General features: G+C 36.5%; 1 protein-coding gene across 4 annotated transcripts in view; it reads left to right on the plus strand.

Moving 5' to 3' along the window:
* Positions 1 to 19,139, plus strand: part of sulf2b (sulfatase 2b) — a 150,855-nt gene that overhangs the window by 27,866 nt on the left and 103,850 nt on the right. For all 4 annotated transcript variants that reach the window (XM_058763125.1, XM_058763126.1, XM_058763121.1 and 1 more), the window contains exon 2: positions 988 to 1,032. The gene's annotated coding sequence lies outside the window, so the exon portion shown is untranslated. The remainder of the gene's footprint in view (positions 1 to 987; positions 1,033 to 19,139) is intronic.

Genomic DNA, 19,139 nt, shown 5'->3' on the forward strand with positions numbered 1-19,139 from the left:
TTTCACACAGTTCAGAATAGCGCACAATCGCGTCTACATCTCAACAACTAGCTTCTTGAGGCTGAATAGAACAGCATTTCAACCCTGCTTTTGTCTGGGGTGAATGGTGGGCCACTAATTACCTCTCTTCCTCTTTCAGTCTCAGCTCTTCTGTAATACAGCTTAACATATTCACATCCCACCCTAAAGATGTTGATGAATATGCATGAGCCCTCTCAGCTTAATCCTCATGATTGACAGCTTGACATCTTAATCAGAGTGATTGATGGAGCGCTGATTCCATTCGATCGGATATCTCCTCCCTCCCTTTTTCTCCTCATGCATTCCTATAGCCGTTCCCACACTGTCATTAGCCGTCACGCTAAATAACTTAACCTCCCTTGCTGAGGTCTCTTTAAGCTTTCATCCTGATTGCTTATTCTAGTTTCTAGCTGCTTCGTCTGAATAAACTTGTCGCGCTCTGTTTTGCGTGTGTGTGTGTGTTTGTGTGTATTTTTGTGGTGCGGCGCTCACTAAGCCCCCCTGCTCTGGTAATTGGGCCTGCTTTCTCTCAGCGGCCTCCGAGCACAGTAGGAGCTGGCAGTGCGGTGGGAAAAAAAGAGGCCAGAAAGTCATTCTGCGTGTCCAAATGCACTGCACAAATCCATGACATCAGTATTCTGGTCAGACTTCACTTCAGACACAAAGAAAAGAAGTGCAAAAGGAGGGGAAGGCAAGAGAGAGAATGCGAGACTGAAAAAAGGGAGAGAGAGGAGAACATAAAAGTCTTTTGATTAGGAATTAAATGAGGCCCGTAGCTTTTTTTTTCTTCTTCTTTTTTTTTTTGACAATGTCTTTAGAAGCAAATAAGTTTCAAGCTCACAAAACAGAGAAATCAATTGCCGCCATTGAAAGAGGCACCAAATGAAAGTGATATTGAGAGTTTGATGCAATAAGTTGGGTTTTGTGCAGTAGATGTGACTTTTTCCCTGTTTGCTTGTTTTGCAGAACAAAAACTAGAAGAGCCGTGAGCCTGGTACTTTGGACCGGCAGGTGAGTGACAGGATGTTAGAGAAATGACACGGGCACATGGCCAAGTTGTCATGATGAGAAACTGTCTTATTCAAAAAAGCTTCCCTCTTGTATTAGACCCTGGCAGCTGTATTGAACATGTTGATCATTCTTTATACTGAACAGAAACAAAAGTGTATTGTTGAAGATGATTGTGTGCTATTTAAAAGTGCTGTGGTGGAAACATGGTGTAGTGTCAGTATACTACTGTGGTGCTGCTATAATACGCATTGGCCTTAAAAGTATTTAGACACTTAAAATAATCAAAAAAATAATTGTATTACATTAGATACAATATACTGTATCAACCCCATTGTCACAATAAGTGAATGATATACTGTTCAAAAGTTTGGGGTCAATAATTTCTTCTATTTTTTTTTTCTTTTTCTTTTTTTTTGATGTTTTAGAAAGAAGTCTCTTATGTTCAGCAAGAGTGCATTTATTTGATCAAAAATACAGTAAAATATGAATCATTAAATATTACAATTTAAAATAACTGTTTTCTATTTGAATATATTTTCAAATGTAATTTATTCCTGTGATGCAAAGCTGAATTTTGGTGGAAAAACACCATGATATTTTTTATGTGTGAGTGAAGTAGAGTGTGTTATGATGATATATAGCATCATCATAGCATAGATCATAGCATAGAATCATTGATGCTAAAGGAAAAAACAGAAATTACTGAATAATACAGTATAGGAATGAAATAAAAGTGGGACACGGGGTCAGAGCTCTGTGGGGTACTACAGAAACACACACACACAGGATGACCTTTTTGTATGGTAGATCGACCCACACTGAAAACACACAAATGCTTCATTACTTCTGCCTCATAGACGCACACACACACACACACACATACACACACACATGTTTGTTTCTGTGAATTGTGGGGACTTTCCATAGACTTCTATTACTTTTATACTGACCAAACAATATTTTCTGTCCCCTAACCCTAAACCTACCCCTTACAGAAAACCTGTTTGCATTGTTAAACTTTCAGATAAACATCATTTACTATTTTAATAATTTTTTTCCCTTGTGGGGACCTCAGGCTGGTCCTCACAATGTAGCATGAACAAGTACACACACACACACACACACGCACGCATGCACACAATGTTCAGACAAAGAATGACCTCACATAAATACAAACACACACATACAACACTAGTCAAAGTTTGGACACTCCTACACATTGTTTCAAAATCTGATGGAAGACAACAACGAATATACAAACATACACTTGATCGTAATAGTGTACAAAACTAATTAGAAACATGTAATTAAAAGACTTTTTTCAAAGGTGTAATGGAAGTGGATTCAGATCAGCTGTGGTCAGCATTCACTGTTGTTAAATGGAAAAGAGCCACTTGGATATTCTGCTAAATATCTCCTGTTGTGTCACATGCAAGTAACGCATATGGATTTCGAATTTTCCTACCAAAATTAAAACTACTTGTTAATATGAGTGAACTAAGTTTTGCACTACTGTGATACTCAGAATATTTTCCCAAGGTCGGCCGGTCTGAATCAGTCAAGTGTGTCCAAACTTTGAACCGTTAGTGTGCCTGAACAGTACCAGTCGCACGCAGAATGATTACACGCTGTTTTTAAACGTCTTTCTGCCTGACCCGGAGGTCAGTGAACTTTCACCTACGATTGAATCCTAGGCTTTCTGTGAGCGCTTGGATCGATTCTGTTTATTCCTCCCACACTCTCTCTCTCCCACACCCACCCGGCAAAAAGATGAGAACGTATTCCACAAAGATTCCTCTGATAAAGATCTCCTCTCTCTGGTTCATACACACCCACACTCGCGCTCTCGCAATGTGCATATGGTTTCAATCTTTCCAGCTGTCCCACGGTTGCAGTCATGAGAGGCCAGCCAGGAACAGTACAGCATGTGTGTGTGTGTGTGTGTGTGTGTGTGTGGTGTCTCCGAATATGAAGAGGAGTAGAAAAAGACATCAGAGGTTAGAGGAGTAGCGGATAGAGGGAATGGGTGAGAAAGAGACACATTCTGTTTTGTCTCCCAAGGTTTCTGTCTAAGTCTCACTTTCTCCTTCACACACACACACACACACACACACACACACAGTCTCTAGGGATGAGATATGCTCTAGAAAGCAGGCTTCCTGATTTCCCAGCTGGCTGTGCTAATGGAACATCAGGTTCAATCTGCCCCTCACTCTGTTTTGTTTCATTTTGTTTCGTCCGTCTCTGTAAGGTTACTGAACATTTCTCAGTGCCACTTCTGTGGTGAGTGGCGGCCGGCTTACCAACTTCATATCAAGTTTACATGCGCTATAATAACATTTTCAGTCACACTAAGCAGGTTTGTGAAAAGGGACTCCCAAAAGATGCATCTGAACCTTCTGACCCACAGAGAAGTGTTATCAGAGAAGTTATAAATTTAATTCACAATAATATGTTTATAATGCAGTGGCCTGAAGAGTTAACATTCACCGAGGCCTACATCTGCACAGTCTGTTTAATTAGTGGCTACTTGCGTCATCTAAACTCCTATTGCCCAATAAAGTGTTTTTATCATGATTTAGGTTATTGGTGGTTAAAAATAGGACAAATATGGAGCCACCCTTCTGATTAAACTCATTTCAACATTTCACTTGTCTTTGCAACAAACTGTGTTCATATGTAGTTTGAAGTCTTTTTCTCTCTGAATTTCATTTGAATTTAATTTTGAATTAATGTTTGTATAAAAATCTATCTATCTATCTATCTGTCTGTCTGTCTGTCTGTCTGTCTGTCTGTCTGTCTGTCTGTCTATCTATCTATCTGTCTGTCTGTCTGTCTGTCTAATTAAAAATGATTGGTTGTACAGAACAAGGTATTCTCTTTAGACTAGTTTTATTTTATTTTTATTTTGTACAATTTTGTATTTATTATTAAAATAGTTTGAGTAGATGTGAGTTTTTCTCTTGAATTTTTTTTCTTATTTTTTAAATAGTTTGACTACTACTGTATAAATGAGTTGCTCTCTAGACTCATTTATATTTTGATTTTGTTTAATTTTATTATGTTACAGATTTTTATTTTTATTTTTTTTTTTTAAATAGTGTTTAACTACTACTGTATAAATGAGTTCTCTCTAGACTAATTTGATTTTTGATTGTTTAATTTTATTATTTTACAGCTTTACATTTAAGAGTGACAGTATAAACGAAGCCAGAATTGAACTCTTTTCGCTTGCATGAGCATCACAACTCAACATGCACCAACCACAGACCACAGTCAATGTTTAACAACATAATTACACAGCGTCTGTTTTAACTTTAGTAATAAATTGTCATAATAAACATCACATTGTCATACTAGCGGCCCTCTATAAAACTTCTTGTACTGCAAAATGAAAAAAAAAAAAAGTTCATATTAAGTTTTAAGATGGCCTTTAAGACCAAACTGGTCTGAATGGGCCATTTATAGCTGTTTTTGAGCTACCTGTACAAATAATTTCTCCATAACAGCTGCAAATAACTTCCATGTCTGCCACATTATAAACATGTTTCCACGTTGTTTCTTTTTATTTCCTTTCGCCTGGTTTGGAAGGTAAAAATAACTCCTTCAGAGACATGAGTCACTGTACCTGTTTTCTTTTGGTGTCAAAGGAACATCCTTCTCTTTTATAAAAAAAGAGTCACAAGGACAGTTCTTGTTGCTCGTCTGCCGTCCACCTCCACATCAGATGTGCCGTGGCTCTTTAAAGCTGGTAAAGCGTCTGTAGGAGTGTGAGCTGTCAGTCAAACTCTCTGCCGCAATGACTGGCGGATGGACTCGAGTTTTCTAATAAGGTCATTCTTCTTTCTTAATTGGGCACGTGTTCTGTGGACAGCTGTACCCAATCTAACACCCTGAAAAAATAATAATGCATGTGTAATCTTGAAAATCCCTGTAGAGAGCCAGTGCTAATCCATCATTCTATTTCTAAAGGTTATTTTTGGAGAAAACTTCATTAGAAATAGCACTCCTTTGAGTGTGTGTCAGCAAAAGGCAAGATGTGGGATGAGAACTGTGTGTAGGAGAACTTAAATGTGTGTTTTAATAGAGCGACAAAACTTTTGGTTTGTGGTTGATTATTAATTTCTGAAAGGAGCACTATTTTGTGTTTGCAGACAAAGCACTGGGCTTCTTTATTTAGATTGGCTTCAGCAAGTGTCCTGCAGTTATTTATTGGTGTGTGTGTGTGTGGTTTCCTGTATGTTTGAGTGTGTGAGATGAGAGGAGGGGCCGTGACCCATCCCGCAGTGCTGTTTGTATTTTTCCGTGGTCCGCTGCCGTAAGGACGTGTAGAGATTTGTTACCTAGGGTACCATTTATCATAGTAACAGCATCGTGCAGGGGCAACATAGGAGGAAACCAATCATCCATCATATACATGGCCTGTCTCCACAGCAACGCCATGGTCCGTGACCAGAGGCAGAGGGGCTGCTGGGGGATTGAGTGGATCACTTAGAGTTCACAACTGGACATCCTGTTGTCAATCTCACATGCATAATAGCTAATTAAGGACATACTATGTGCTATTTTTATTATAAAGCTAATTGCCTAAGCCAAACTAAATATACATATATATATATATATATATTATTTCTTTTTTTGTCATTCAATTTTTTGGAGCACAAGACAAAAGATTTTATATTATATTATATTATTTTTCCAAACAGTCTTTTTCTTTAAGAATGCCAAATTATCAAGAAAATACATTTTATTAAAATATTCCCCCTTAGTCTAGTCTAAAAAAACTGGTCTGAAAGGTCTGACTATCAAGTTTATTCCCCATTGTTTGGAGCATGACAAATGGAGATACAATGCAAACAACAAATTTATTAAATTGTAATTAAAATAAATATGAATATTCATTAATAAACCTAAATAAAATAAAGAAATATATAAATAAATACACCCACACTCTGCAGCTGCAGTTAGTTAGTAACCAGGTGGTTTTCAATGGGATGACTAAAAAAGAGTACATTTAAATTTTTTGAAAACACTATTTATTACTTAAGTATTTTTGTAACTTTTTAGTTAGGCACCATGAAGAAGAACTTCTTTCTGTCTGTCTCTTCTTCTAAGTGTCTGGGTGATTTATTTTAAATCCCTGCAGCAACTGGGTCTTTGTAAACAATCCACTTGAATCCTTTGAGCCTTGGCTGTAGGTGTGTGTGTGTGTGTGTGTGTGTGTGTGTGTGTGTGTGTGTGTGTGTGTGTGTGTGTGTGTGTGTGTGTGTGTGTGTGTGTGTGTGTGTGTGTCTGAGAGAGAGAGCCCCCTTTAGGGTGTGATAGTGAGCATAGTATTTGTGGCAGTATTTAAGGCCATTATATCAGCAAGAGTGTGGAGGAGAGGGAGAGAGAGAAAGATAGAGCTCTTTTTCACTGTGTCCACCAGGAATAGCAGCCACCCCAGGGATCTCAGCGAGACTTATTTCCCCAGTCGCTTAGATCACCCCGCCAGCAACGTCCCCTTTTACTAGTTCAGAAAGAAATGTGGAGTAAAGTGAATCTTTTGAAGAACATGTTCAGGTCATATTTCGCCCCAAAATCAAAAGAAATATATATTAAATAATATTTTGGATTAAGAAAATTAAGCCTATTTTAACGACCATAATATATTTTTGTGAAAATGCTATCACATTGTGGAAAGTGTCTCATTAGAATTAATATATATATATTTAAATGTTAAAATTTTTTTCTTGTCTCATTACCACTAGTATATATATATATATATATATATATATATATAAACATTAAAATTGTGGGGATGTTATATTGTAAATGAGTTTATTTTGCTTAACCATAATTGCATAAAAAATGTAGCCAGCCATATAAAATGATTAGAATCAAGAAAAAGCCTGCCACCTGCCAGCGTCCATCTTTCGGATAACCAATTAGTTTGGACTTCACAAAACACAATTAATATTCATGCCCCAAACACCTGACAATGCCTGTGTGCTGAACTGAAAATAAACAAACAAAGAGCGAAATACATTTTTTTCATAGCTGTCACAACAATGTTTTAGGTCTTATTCTTATAGCTGAAGTGTTTATTTTTTCAGTGTTAAAATACTCCCTTCATTCCCAGCTTTATCATGTAAAGAAAACTTCTCTTTGATGGTGCAGAAACTACACAATTCATGTTAAAGCTGACAAAAATGCTTGAGACTGTAAAAAAAAAATTCTGTAGTTTTTACAAAATAATTTTGGCTGCTGTGGTTGCCAGAATAATTTTATAAAAAATACAGAAAAACTGTAAACATATTTACGGCCAAAAACTGTAAAATTTTACAGTATAAAACTGTACTACTACTACTAATAATAATACAGGCGGTAAAAGAGAAAGCCACATGAAGAATCAAAGCTCATCACAAGTAGCTTTGCCACAAGCAGAAGTATATACTAATATATAGAAGGTGCACTAGAGTCATTCATGCAAACACAAAACACCATCATGGTAACACACATGATACTTAAATAATGCAATTAACTTTCACAACAGAAGATGTAACATAAAGACCAAATGTACATAACTGATAACAAAAACTATTAAAAAAAACATGATTATTTAAACAAAACACTTTCAAATGTAGAGTGTCATGCAGGGAATTCTGGGAATATCAGTTTACAATTTTTGACTGTAAATTATACATTGATTAGTTTTTACTGGTAAAAACCGTACAATTACCAGCATTTTACTGTAAAATTACATAAAATGTCTGGTTAAATCATTTACAGTTTTTCCCTGTATATAGTATGGGAACTTACTGTTAACCTGTTAAGTTTTTTCTGTAACGTTTTTACAAAATTTTACAGTTAAAATTACAATTATTTTTTACAGTGGACTTTGTTGTTGTTTCATTTTATGCTTTTAAAGGGTTAGTTCACCCAAAAATGAACATTTTGTCATTAATTACTCATCCTCGTGTCATTCCAAACTCGTAAGACCTCCGTTCATCTTTGGAACACAATTTAAGATATTTTTGAAGAATTCTGAGGGCTCTCTGGGGACCCTCCCATAGACAGCAAGGGAACTACCACGGTCAAGGCACAGAAAAGTACCAAGATGATCGACAAAGTAGTCCATGTGACATCAGTGGTTCAACCGTAATGTTACGAAGCTACGAGAATACTTTTTTTGCACAAAGAAAACAAAATAACATCTTTATTCCACATTTCTGCCTCTACTGCGTCACTTGTGGACGTGTGTTCATGACAGTACCATGACGCAAGCGTGTGGCGGCGCCGGCGCTGACCCAGATCCGGCGTGATGACATTGAACACAAGGCACAACATAGATATGTATAGGTTCCCTATTCGACCGCTCCAGATACGTTGACACATCCACCATCTTGGAACGGTCAACTTGACGTCATTCACCATAATAATCAATGAGTATTCAAAGATATACAAGCGTATAACTTGCTGTTGTAGACGCACACAGTCAACGCACTCAAAGGTCCACAGACCATTCCAAAAATGGCGGATGGCTTACGTTATTGCGGCCCATAGAAACAGTCGCTAATGAGGCATCTACCTATAGATCTATGAGGCACAAGGCATGGCGCATGAGTTCAACGTCATCACACCAGATCTGGGTCAGCGCCGACGCCATTGTTTTCCGAAGATGAACGAAGGTCTTACGGGTTTGGAACGACACGAGGGTGAGTAATTAATGACAGAATTTTCATTTTTGGGTGAACTATCCCTTTAAATGGCATCTCATGTGTATCTGTGGCAACTGTGCATTTAAAACCATTTATAAGAGAGTCTGATGAGATTTGCAATGTGTCCCTCCCATTTATTTTTTAAATTATTTTTATTCATACCTCTGCTTTTTGTTTATTTGTTTTATTTAGTTTTATTTTAAATTCAGTACAGTAAATGTATCATGTATAAAGTGAAATTAATTTTTTTTTGCATGACGAGATTTAATTTATTATTATTATTATTATTATTGTGATTTTTATTTATTTATTTTTACTTTTTTTACATTTACTTTTATTATTATTATTATTATTATTATTGAGTTTTATAATAGTCTAATGAAAATTTAGGAATGTGTTGGAGTTTTCAATATAACTATATTTTTAAAAATCCAAATATTACTAAAATAGGCTGAATTTTCTTTAGGAAATATCATTTATACACTGAATATATCTTTCAGTTTCAAAATGAAATATTATCAAGCAGTTTTTGTGAGATCCGCTCAGCTGTATTGTTTGAGCGAGGGTGGGGAAGAGGAGGGTCATTCTGGACTCTGTCTTTAATAAATAAACAATAAAGAAGCCAGAGCTTCTCAATCCCTTTCATATCTCCTGTGACATTCTGATGGATTACACAGCCATCTGCAGCAGAATGTGTGCGTGTGCGTGTGTATGAGGGGAGGGAGTTCACCCATATTTTACACATACATAAATCCAGACAGGCAGTGCTTTGTTGTGCAAGTTTGTCAGCAGGCCTGGGTTAACGGGAGTGAGAGACAGGTGAGCAGGTTGTGCATACAGAATAAAAATGGACGTCAGATGACTTAGGGAATGGAGAGAGATACTTCAGAGAGTAAATGAGTGATTGAGTGTGTGAACTTCCTTAATTAATCTGATCCTTTTAATGAGTCAGATCAAAGGTTCATGTATAATTAAAACAGCCAAGCAATAATGCACCTGCTTCATCGGGAATTATGTGTGCTTGAGTGTGTGGAGAGGAAAGAAGTGGACTTTCTGAGTGGATCGCACAAAACCAGTCAAATTTCATCCCAAAATCAAAAATAAGAAATTTGATTTTAGTATTTCTGGTACCTCATGGTTTACTTAGTGACATTTTCAAATCAGTTTATTTGTTGCAATTTTTTATCGCACAATTCTGACTTTTTTTAGTTTAAGTCTCATAAGTCTGATTTCATTGTACATAATTGCAAGAAAAAGTCAAAAGTGTGAGATATGAAGTCAGAATTTAGAAATTTTAACTTGCAATTGTGAGAAAAAGTCAGAATTGCAAGTTTATATAGTGTTTCAAAATTCAGACTGTTTATCTCACAATTCTGTGATTATATGTATCTCGTAATTCTCAGAAGAAGAAAAAAAATGAGAGAGAAAGAGTGAAAAAATCCAAATTATTAGATTAAAATAAATCACAAATTATATTCTTAATTTTTAATCCCCCTGTGGAAACATTTCCATTTCATTTGTTCATTTGTGGCAATTTTATTTTTGTATTACTATAATTTATTTATTTTTTTCCTCACAAATATTACAGCATTTTTCTACTGTATTTCAACACAATATTGCATTACAGTAACAAAAATGTAATAAGAAATATACTGAGATACTCTGTGGTGCTGATTTAAGTGCTTATTTATTATATGGATTTATATTGGTCAGTATTGGATTTTATAATATTTGATATTTCGGTAACATTTTAGTATAGGGACCAATTCTCACTCTCATTAACTAGTTGCTTATTAGCATGCCTATTATTAACATATTGAGTGTTTATTAGTACTTATAAAGCACATATTCTGCATGACCATATTCTACATCCCCAATCCTACCCAATACCTAAACTTAACATCTACTTTACTAACTATTAACAAGCAGCAAATTAAGAGTTTATTGAGGCGAAAGTCATAGCTAATGGTTTGTTAATATCGAGAACTGGACCTTAAAATAAAGTGTGACTGATATTTCATTGTGGATGTTCATATAATATAATTTGTGACTTGGAAATGTTTTCTTGAGATATAGACTAGTTAGGAACTGGTGTGAAAAGTCTCACTGTCATAATTATTCCTCGGGGGTTTCTTTAGGCGCACAACCTTTTCGATTTATCATCTTGAACTTTAACTCTGAGTGCTTGGCCATGACCTCCGTCACCTCCAGCATCATCAATCTGCCCTGCATTCAAGCCCCTTCTATAGTTATGCCCCAAATATCAGCAGGATGTTTTTCAAACCAGTAGACATCACAGGTTGAACCCTTGTTAATAAATTGCCTTTTAATGTGGCATCTCTGTTTTCCAATTGATTGCTTGCAAAAGCACCCCTCAGGAAGAGACAAATCATTAGTAATTAGGTTAATACATCTGCTGTCCGGTGAGGAGAGAGCCTTTCATCCACGGCTCACTTTGTACACTAGCCCAGCTGTCGGAAAAGAGTGCTCAAGAGTACACAAGTTTGGAGATGAGGAAATGGCTTTATTTTCTGAAGGAATGTTTTAAAAGAAGGGTTTAAGAAGCTCAAGGGATTATTATAGGATTATATAAATTGGTGCTGAATGTCATTTGAATGCATTTAATGATATGATAATCTGATATAATTTGAACTTTTTGTGGTTCATTTCAACGCAGGGTTTTTTTTTTCCTGTTAAAATATGCAGACGACTGACGCCTGCCTGTGAGCCCAAGTCCAAGTTTTCACACACTAGATTAAAGCCTTTTGCAACTGGAATTTGTATGGGGTTTTAAATGAACGCACCCTTTGAAAAGGTTATATACACCAAACATTTACAGGATTTCATCTTTGTTCATTTTATGTTTTTATGTTTGTTATGTTTTAAGTTTATGGGATGGGACAGTCAGGCCATGCGAACTCACTCAACCAGGTCTCCGACACTTTCTGGATTTGGATCCTGTGATTCTGAAATTAAAGAATAAAGTCTCATTTTATATTATATTAAACAATAAAACAATAATATTCAACAAAAAACATCTTAGAAATAATTGCTTAGTCAAATATTCAGCTTATATTTAATTTATATACGGCGTACACTGCCATTCAAAAGTTTGGGGTCTGTTTTTTTTTTTTTTTTTTGTGTCTTATATTATTAATTAAAAATACAGTAGAAACAGTAAAAATTCTAGTATGAATGAATCATTATCAGTGTTGAAAACAGTAGTATTTAAACCATGATACATTTGTTTTTAGGATTCTTTGATAAATAGAGAGGTTTTTAATTTTTTTGGAACAATGTAAATGTCTTTACCGTCACTCTTTAAATTCATCATTGCTATGACGTATTCATTAAAAAATTAAAGAAAAAAATTAATGGTGTTGTACATATGCTTATTTAAAGACATATTTCAAGGTTTTCCTTCCAGAAATGCTATTAAAGTATGTCCTTACAACACAGATTAAAGTGATAGTTCATCCAAAAAATGAAATTCAATATATATGACAGATAACAGAATTTTCATTTTTTGGGGGAGAATTATCCCTTTAAGAATCTTATAGACACTCCAAACTGACATGCCAACTTAAACAACAGTGTGTTCAAACTGGAGCTCCTGCATAGACCTGCAATTACAGAAAATGAACACCCTTGGATCGGAATCAAGAATTTAACAATGCCCTGGTATGAAAGCAAATAACGTGCTTTTTCGGAGTTTAGTTGTGTTCACAGTAAACAAACACAGGCAAAACCAGGGATGATCCCTTCAAAACAGACAACACCCAAGTGTTTTTGCTGCAAGGTGTGCCAATTTCACTCCCTGAGATTTTAGGTTTTGCAAAGCTCTTCTTTTGTGCCCCAGTCTACTTATGCTAATTAAAGACTTTTGTGGTTGTACCTCCAGATTAAAGAGAAAAAATAAACATACCTTCTTATGCTCTACCTATTTCTGTTTCACTTGAAATTCCTTGTATCAGCAAGTCGAGAAGGGTTTGTTAAATTAGGGCTTGCTAAATGATATTCAAGCTCCAAGAAGAGTTGTCGGAGATGACAAAGTACAGGCAGGGAATGATCAATGATGAATACGGTTTGATGCATGGTATTGATTGGAACCAAAGTGAGTGTTGCTGTGATTTAGTCTCAGGTGTGGCTGATCCAGAGTGGGCTTAGAGCTGCTATTGATCTCTGAGCTACCTGAAGGCTCCTGCCTGCCTGTCTGTCTGTGAAGCAGAGGAACGGAAGGCCTATCCATCAAAGTCACTGAGGGTTACTTGTAATGCAATGCTGGGATGAAGAATAAAACATAGCTCTATTAGGGGGATCCCCATTTTTTGAGGTATTTCACATTTTAAGACATTGTATAGATTGGGGAAAGGTATCTCATGCTGCCTTCTGACATGTGGAGACTCCTGGGGTACGTTCTGATTACTCAGTGCCCTGTGAAATGGACTTCACAGAGTATTTAGTCAAATGAAGTAAGATTACAAATCACAGGGAGTGTATCTTAGTCCGAAAGGCAAACAGAAAGTTAGGCTAAAATAAATGAAATTTAGTAGAAGGTGCATTTGTATTCAGCTGAATTTGTTTCAGATGCCTTTTCACAGTTGTTTAAGGGTTTGGGACTAAATAAAGTGGTCATTTTGATAGAAACACATCTATCATTGGAATATGAGTGAACTGATGTAAAAGGCAACAAGACAGACTCAGCATTTTGATGCAATAAAGGCTGGAGTTGTTATTTATGGCACCCACCACCACTTACTATGAGGGCAGAGCGTGACTGATCTTCTCAATTTTGGCGGAGGTGCTGATGCTATAAAACATGCTGTAAACCACCCCAGATTGAAATATAGAAATGACTCATATTGTGCATAATTCTGTGGAGTATGTAACTGTGTTCACCTCAGAATGGACTGTGAGAAGAAGTTTGAAGTAGGGAGTGTGTTCATATTCGCAAAAGTTGATCAGCTAACCTTGAGTTTAAGGAGTTTATGCCTAATTCAGTCAAGCAACATCTGATTCTTGAAATGAGCAATATTCAGTTACACTTTATTTTAAGGTGTCACAGGCTTCTGCTTTTATTTATTCCATTCTTTTTAGCTGAATAATGCTTAATATTCTTTGAATTTCATTACTTTTTCATGAATGTTATTTACATTTCAAATGTATACAGTTAAAACAAATATAATACTGTATATTATGTATCATAAAACATTGACATAAAACCAAAAACACTACAGTTCATGAAAATTCAACATTACACAATCTTATGAGAAAGCTTAAAGGTGCAAGAGGTGATTATCTTCAGAAACATTTTTTTGTTATGCTGGTTGTCTCTTCACATCCCGATAGCAATCATTAAGTTAAGTTGTCTAAATGTATTTATATGTATTTAAATATTCTGTGGAAGGCATAAGACCAAGAAATGTTCGTCCAATCAAAACACTTGTTCCGAGCGTTTTTATTGGCTTTCCTACCTGTCTGTCAACATGTATGTTTGCATACCTCTGCTCACCTGGTTCGCGCAGACGTGATACGTCATCAGTGCATTCACGTACGCTGTGCAGACAGAGCGAGAATGGCAGGCAAACATCAACAACCTGATCTTCCTTCCTGGTATTGTACTTTAAAACTGTACTATAAAGTTTTCTCACCGGTGAATGACACACGATGTATTGTAGTAATGTTGTCTCTGATCGTCTGATCTGTGAGCGTACAGTGGTGTGAAAAAGTGTTGGCCCCCTTCCCGTTTTTAAATTTTTTGCATATTTGTCACACTTAAAAGATTCAGATCATCAAACAAATTTTAATATTACACAAAGATAATGCAAGTAAATACAAAATGCAGTTTTTAAATGATGATTTCATTTATTAAGGGAAAAAAGCTGTCCAAACCTACCTGGCCCTACATGAAAAATGAATTGCCCCCTCCTATTAAATCATGAAAGAACTGTGATTAACCACATTATTTTAGAAAGCTGAGTTAAATTTCACTAGCCAAACCCAGGCCTGATTACTGCCAGACCTGTTGAATCAAGAAATCACTTAAATAGAACCTGTCTGACAAAGTGAAGCATGTTTAAAGAGCAACACATCATTCCGCGATCTTAAGAAATTCATAAACAGATGAGAAACAAAATAGTTTACATGTATCAATCTGAAAAGGGTTATAAAGCCATTTCTAAGGCTTTGGGACTCCAGCAAACCATGGTCAGAGCCATTATCCACAAATGGAGAAAACTTGGAACAGTGGTGAACCTTCCCAGGAGTGGCTGGCCTACCAAAATTACTCCAAGAGCACAAAGACAACTCATCCAGGACGTCATAGAAGAACCCAGAACAACATCTAAAGAACTGCAGGCCTCACTTGCCTCAATTAAGGTCAGTGTTCATGATTCAACAATAAGAAAGAGACTGGGCAAAAACAGCATCCATGGGAGAGTTCCAAGGCAAAAGCCATTGATGACCAAAAAGAACACAAAGGCTCGTCTCACATTTGCCAAAAAATATCTTGATTATCCCCAAGACTTTTGGGCAAATATTCTGTGGACTGATGCGACAAAAGTTGAACTTTTTGGAAGGTGTGTGTCCCGTTACATCTGGCATAAAACCAACACAGCATTTCATAAAAAGAACATCATACCAACAGTCAAACATGTTGGTGGTAGTGTGATGGTCTAAGGCTGCTTTGCAGCTTCAGAAACTGGATGACTTGCCATAATTGATGGAACCATGAATTCTGCACTCTATCAGAAAATCCTGAAGGAGAATGTCCGGCCATCAGTTTGTGACCTCAAGCTCAAGCGCACTTGGGTTATGCAGTAGGACAATGTTTCCAAACACAGCAGTAAGTCTCAAGAAAAACAAAATTGAGTTTTTGGAGTGGCCAAATCAAAGTCTGGATTTAAATCCAATTGAAATGCTGTGGCATGACCTTAAACAGTCCATTCATGCTCTCGAACCCTCCAATGTGGCTGAATTAAAACAATTCTGCAAAGAAGAGTGGGCCAAAATTCCAAAAAGGGTGGCGCAACCAGTTATTAGATTTAGGGGGCAAACACTTTTTCACACAGGGCCATGTGGGTTTGGATTTTGTTTTCCCTTCATAATAAAAAACTGCTATCAGGCTAAAGTTAGCATTTTCCAAGATCTCCTACTGCACCTTTAACCAAGAACTGTTGGTATCCAAATTAGTAGAGATGAATATTTCTGGTTTGGTGCTTCTCCTTTGTTTACATACTATTTAATAAAATAAAATAAAGTCATTTGGAAAGACTCATCCTCTTTGCCCTCCACCCTCACCACTGGGGTTCCACAGGGATTGGTGCTAGGCTCTTTTACCTTTTTCTGTCAAAGGTGATTCTGGACATTGCTCTGACTGATTTTATAAATAAATTCAACACACTGTTTTTACATTCCCCCAACCACAGTCTTTCCACTTTGAACTTTATGTTTTAGCCAGCTTTTGTGATCTACTTTTTAGTGTCTTAAGTCTGTATATTTCCTTGTACAGGTCCAGATGTTTCTTTTCTATCCCTTCAAAGGTTTCTATCCCTCTCTCAATAAGACAAAAACCCACTGCACATCTTTTGCAATCACATTTACCTTTATATGAAATCATTATAACAAAATAACATTACATCCATTTTTGTCTAATGGCTGCAGTCAGAGCAGTTAGCTGGAATGGTAGTAGTAGACAAGATAGCAAATCTCTTCTTCTCATTTCACTGTGAATCTCTGCCCTCTCCCTTTGTGGTGACCATTCGTCACGGTATGGCTGTTGTTCCCTGTTCCCAAATTTGGCAGTTGTGCCTTTGCCTTGTGTCCCCTCTTTCCTACACAGACAGATGACAGCAATCCCACAACTGTTAGCCTCATCTCTGCAGGCTATGAGCGTGAAAGAGCAAAATGAATGAAGAGTTTTTCCATATCTCTTGCTCTATCTCTCTCTTGCCGCTTTGTCTTTGAGCCATCCTCTGTGTTTCACTGTGCCATGGGTATTTACTGTGGGAATGGCCGCGGTCTGCAAGTAGGGTTAGCTTACATGGGAACAAACACCCACATTTTATTCTCCCCATTCCCTAGATGCATGCATGCACACCTCCATCATGGAGTCATATATCATCATTCACTTCATTACTTATCCATGATTTTCTTTGCCCATTCAGCAAAGAAAAATCTCATAGAATTAAAGGGATAGTTCACCCGAAAATGAAAATTCTGAGCCAATGTGTATTATAGCACCATTGTATTATTGTCATTATACCATGGCTCCACCATAGTGCTTTATAGCTTTCAAAAGTAGATTTGCCCACAGTGGAGAGTGGAAACTTTTTAATTATTTCTGTTTCTTTTTCACTTCCTTCCTCTCTTTCAGATGTCAGTTGCATTAGAAATCTGATGCACAATGTATTAAACTTGTTTTTCATTACATCGTGCCCTGTCTTCCTCTGCTCTTTCTCTGATAATAAAGCACCCGGCTCTCCCCTCAACATTTCCGTTTGATTCAACTCGTGCCCCACCCGTCTGTCGCTCTCTAATAAAGCTTGTGTCTCAGAGGAATAGAAGGTAATGAATACAGCTCTGCTACTGTGGCCTGCAGGGCACCAGCCCTGACTCAGCAGAAAGACCTGATCCTTTTTGCTCTAGAAAGCATGCTTGTATTTAAAAGCGATGACAGAATTTCACCTCGACGTACAAGGTGTGTAATAAATTAAAAATCTATGAATCCTTTGGTTTTCCAGGCGGAAATTATTGCTTCTCTTTTTTATTTTTGTCCCTGAATTTTGTCCAGGTATGCTTTCTCTGAACTGATGGCCATGACACAATGGTTATTATTTACAGTAATAGACTAGAGTGGCATTGTGGGAAGATTTTTGCCCTCTGGGTGAGTAGTGGATTTGTTGGTTGAGAGATAAGCAGGGAAGCTTCGGTTATTAAATCAGTTCATGCTGAACTGCTCTTCCATTGTTTTCTTTCCAATGCTTCTCATCTCTCATATTAATCTCTGAATCATGGCCATAAGTGAATTTGTTTAATTCCGAAATATACGCTACACAACACAAATGCTTTTAGTTTTTTAATATTCTTGAGGTCTCTCATGCTTGAAATTTATTTGATCAAAAATACAGTAAAAACAGGAATATTGTGAAATATATTATTACATTTTAAAATAACTGTTTTCTGTCTGAATATATTTTAAGATGTAATTCATTCCTGTGATGCAAAGCTGAGTTTTCAGCATCATTACTCCAGTCTTCAGTGGCACATGATAAAGCTCAGCTCATTATTGGTTTTGAAGTTTGTTTGTTTGTTTGTTTGTTTGTTTGTTTGTTTTTGCCACAGGCAGTCGATTATTCTGACGATTAATCAAGTAATCGGATTATTATAATTTTTTTTGTAGCAATAAAAATAGACCTAAGTGAACAATAGTATCATAAGCTAGCAATCACATGGTTTTATTTGAACAAAACTGTTAAAATACATAATGTTTTATTAAAAATATTGCGAACATAAATGCCCGCAGAGGCCACCAACGGCCTGACGATTGTTTTTGCACATTACAGCACAAAATATATTTGTTTAATATTGACTAAACAATATTTAATTCAAATGTCCATTTAATCTTTAATATTCTGCCATTTATTTAAGGGAGAAATGCCACAGCCACTGTAATTTCTTGAATATGTAGACATCAAAACGTGTAAACTTAGAATGAGGGTTTTAGCTTTTATTTTGGAATCGCGATGAACAGTCAGCATATTGAGAAAGACATTGATGTATTCTACTGTGTTTGCGAAGATTTATAAAGGATTTACCTTACAAATCGTAAGAAATAGAGCACGCTGCATTTCCAGATAAACATTATAATAAATCCAAACTCACAATAATATGCAGAGATGGAGTTTGAGATGCTCCAGACATGTAAAAGAAAACAGTTTGTGTGGAGCAGCATTTACTGTGAACAGAGCTTATAATGCAATATGGCTACATAAAAAAAATTACAAATGTTTTGTTGGCTATGTAAGTGTGTGTATTTTTATGTCAGGTTCAACACATTTATCTGATAAGTGCTTTATTTATTCGTTCTGAGTTATTTGGCATTGTATCATATTTATCTTCTCTGTTTCTCCACTCACACCACTACCAGCTCAACCCATCATTTTGTATGGCGCTGTTTAACTGGCCCGCACTGACCTTGGCATTCCACTTGGATTTATGGGTCAGCTGATGCCTTTGACCAGTCATATTTCACAACCTCTTATCTGTTAACACATAAGCAAAGCATGGCTGAACACGCTCGTGTCTTGTCAATTGTTTCAGTCACAAGTATGGACTGCTTTTATGGTGTTTTTGTGGTGAAGCTCCAGTTCCCATTCATTGTAACTGCACAGAACTGTACAACCTTTC

The sequence above is a fragment of the Onychostoma macrolepis genome, chromosome 23 (assembly GCF_012432095.1).
Source record: "Onychostoma macrolepis isolate SWU-2019 chromosome 23, ASM1243209v1, whole genome shotgun sequence".
In the NCBI taxonomy this organism is placed as follows: domain Eukaryota; kingdom Metazoa; phylum Chordata; class Actinopteri; order Cypriniformes; family Cyprinidae; genus Onychostoma; species Onychostoma macrolepis.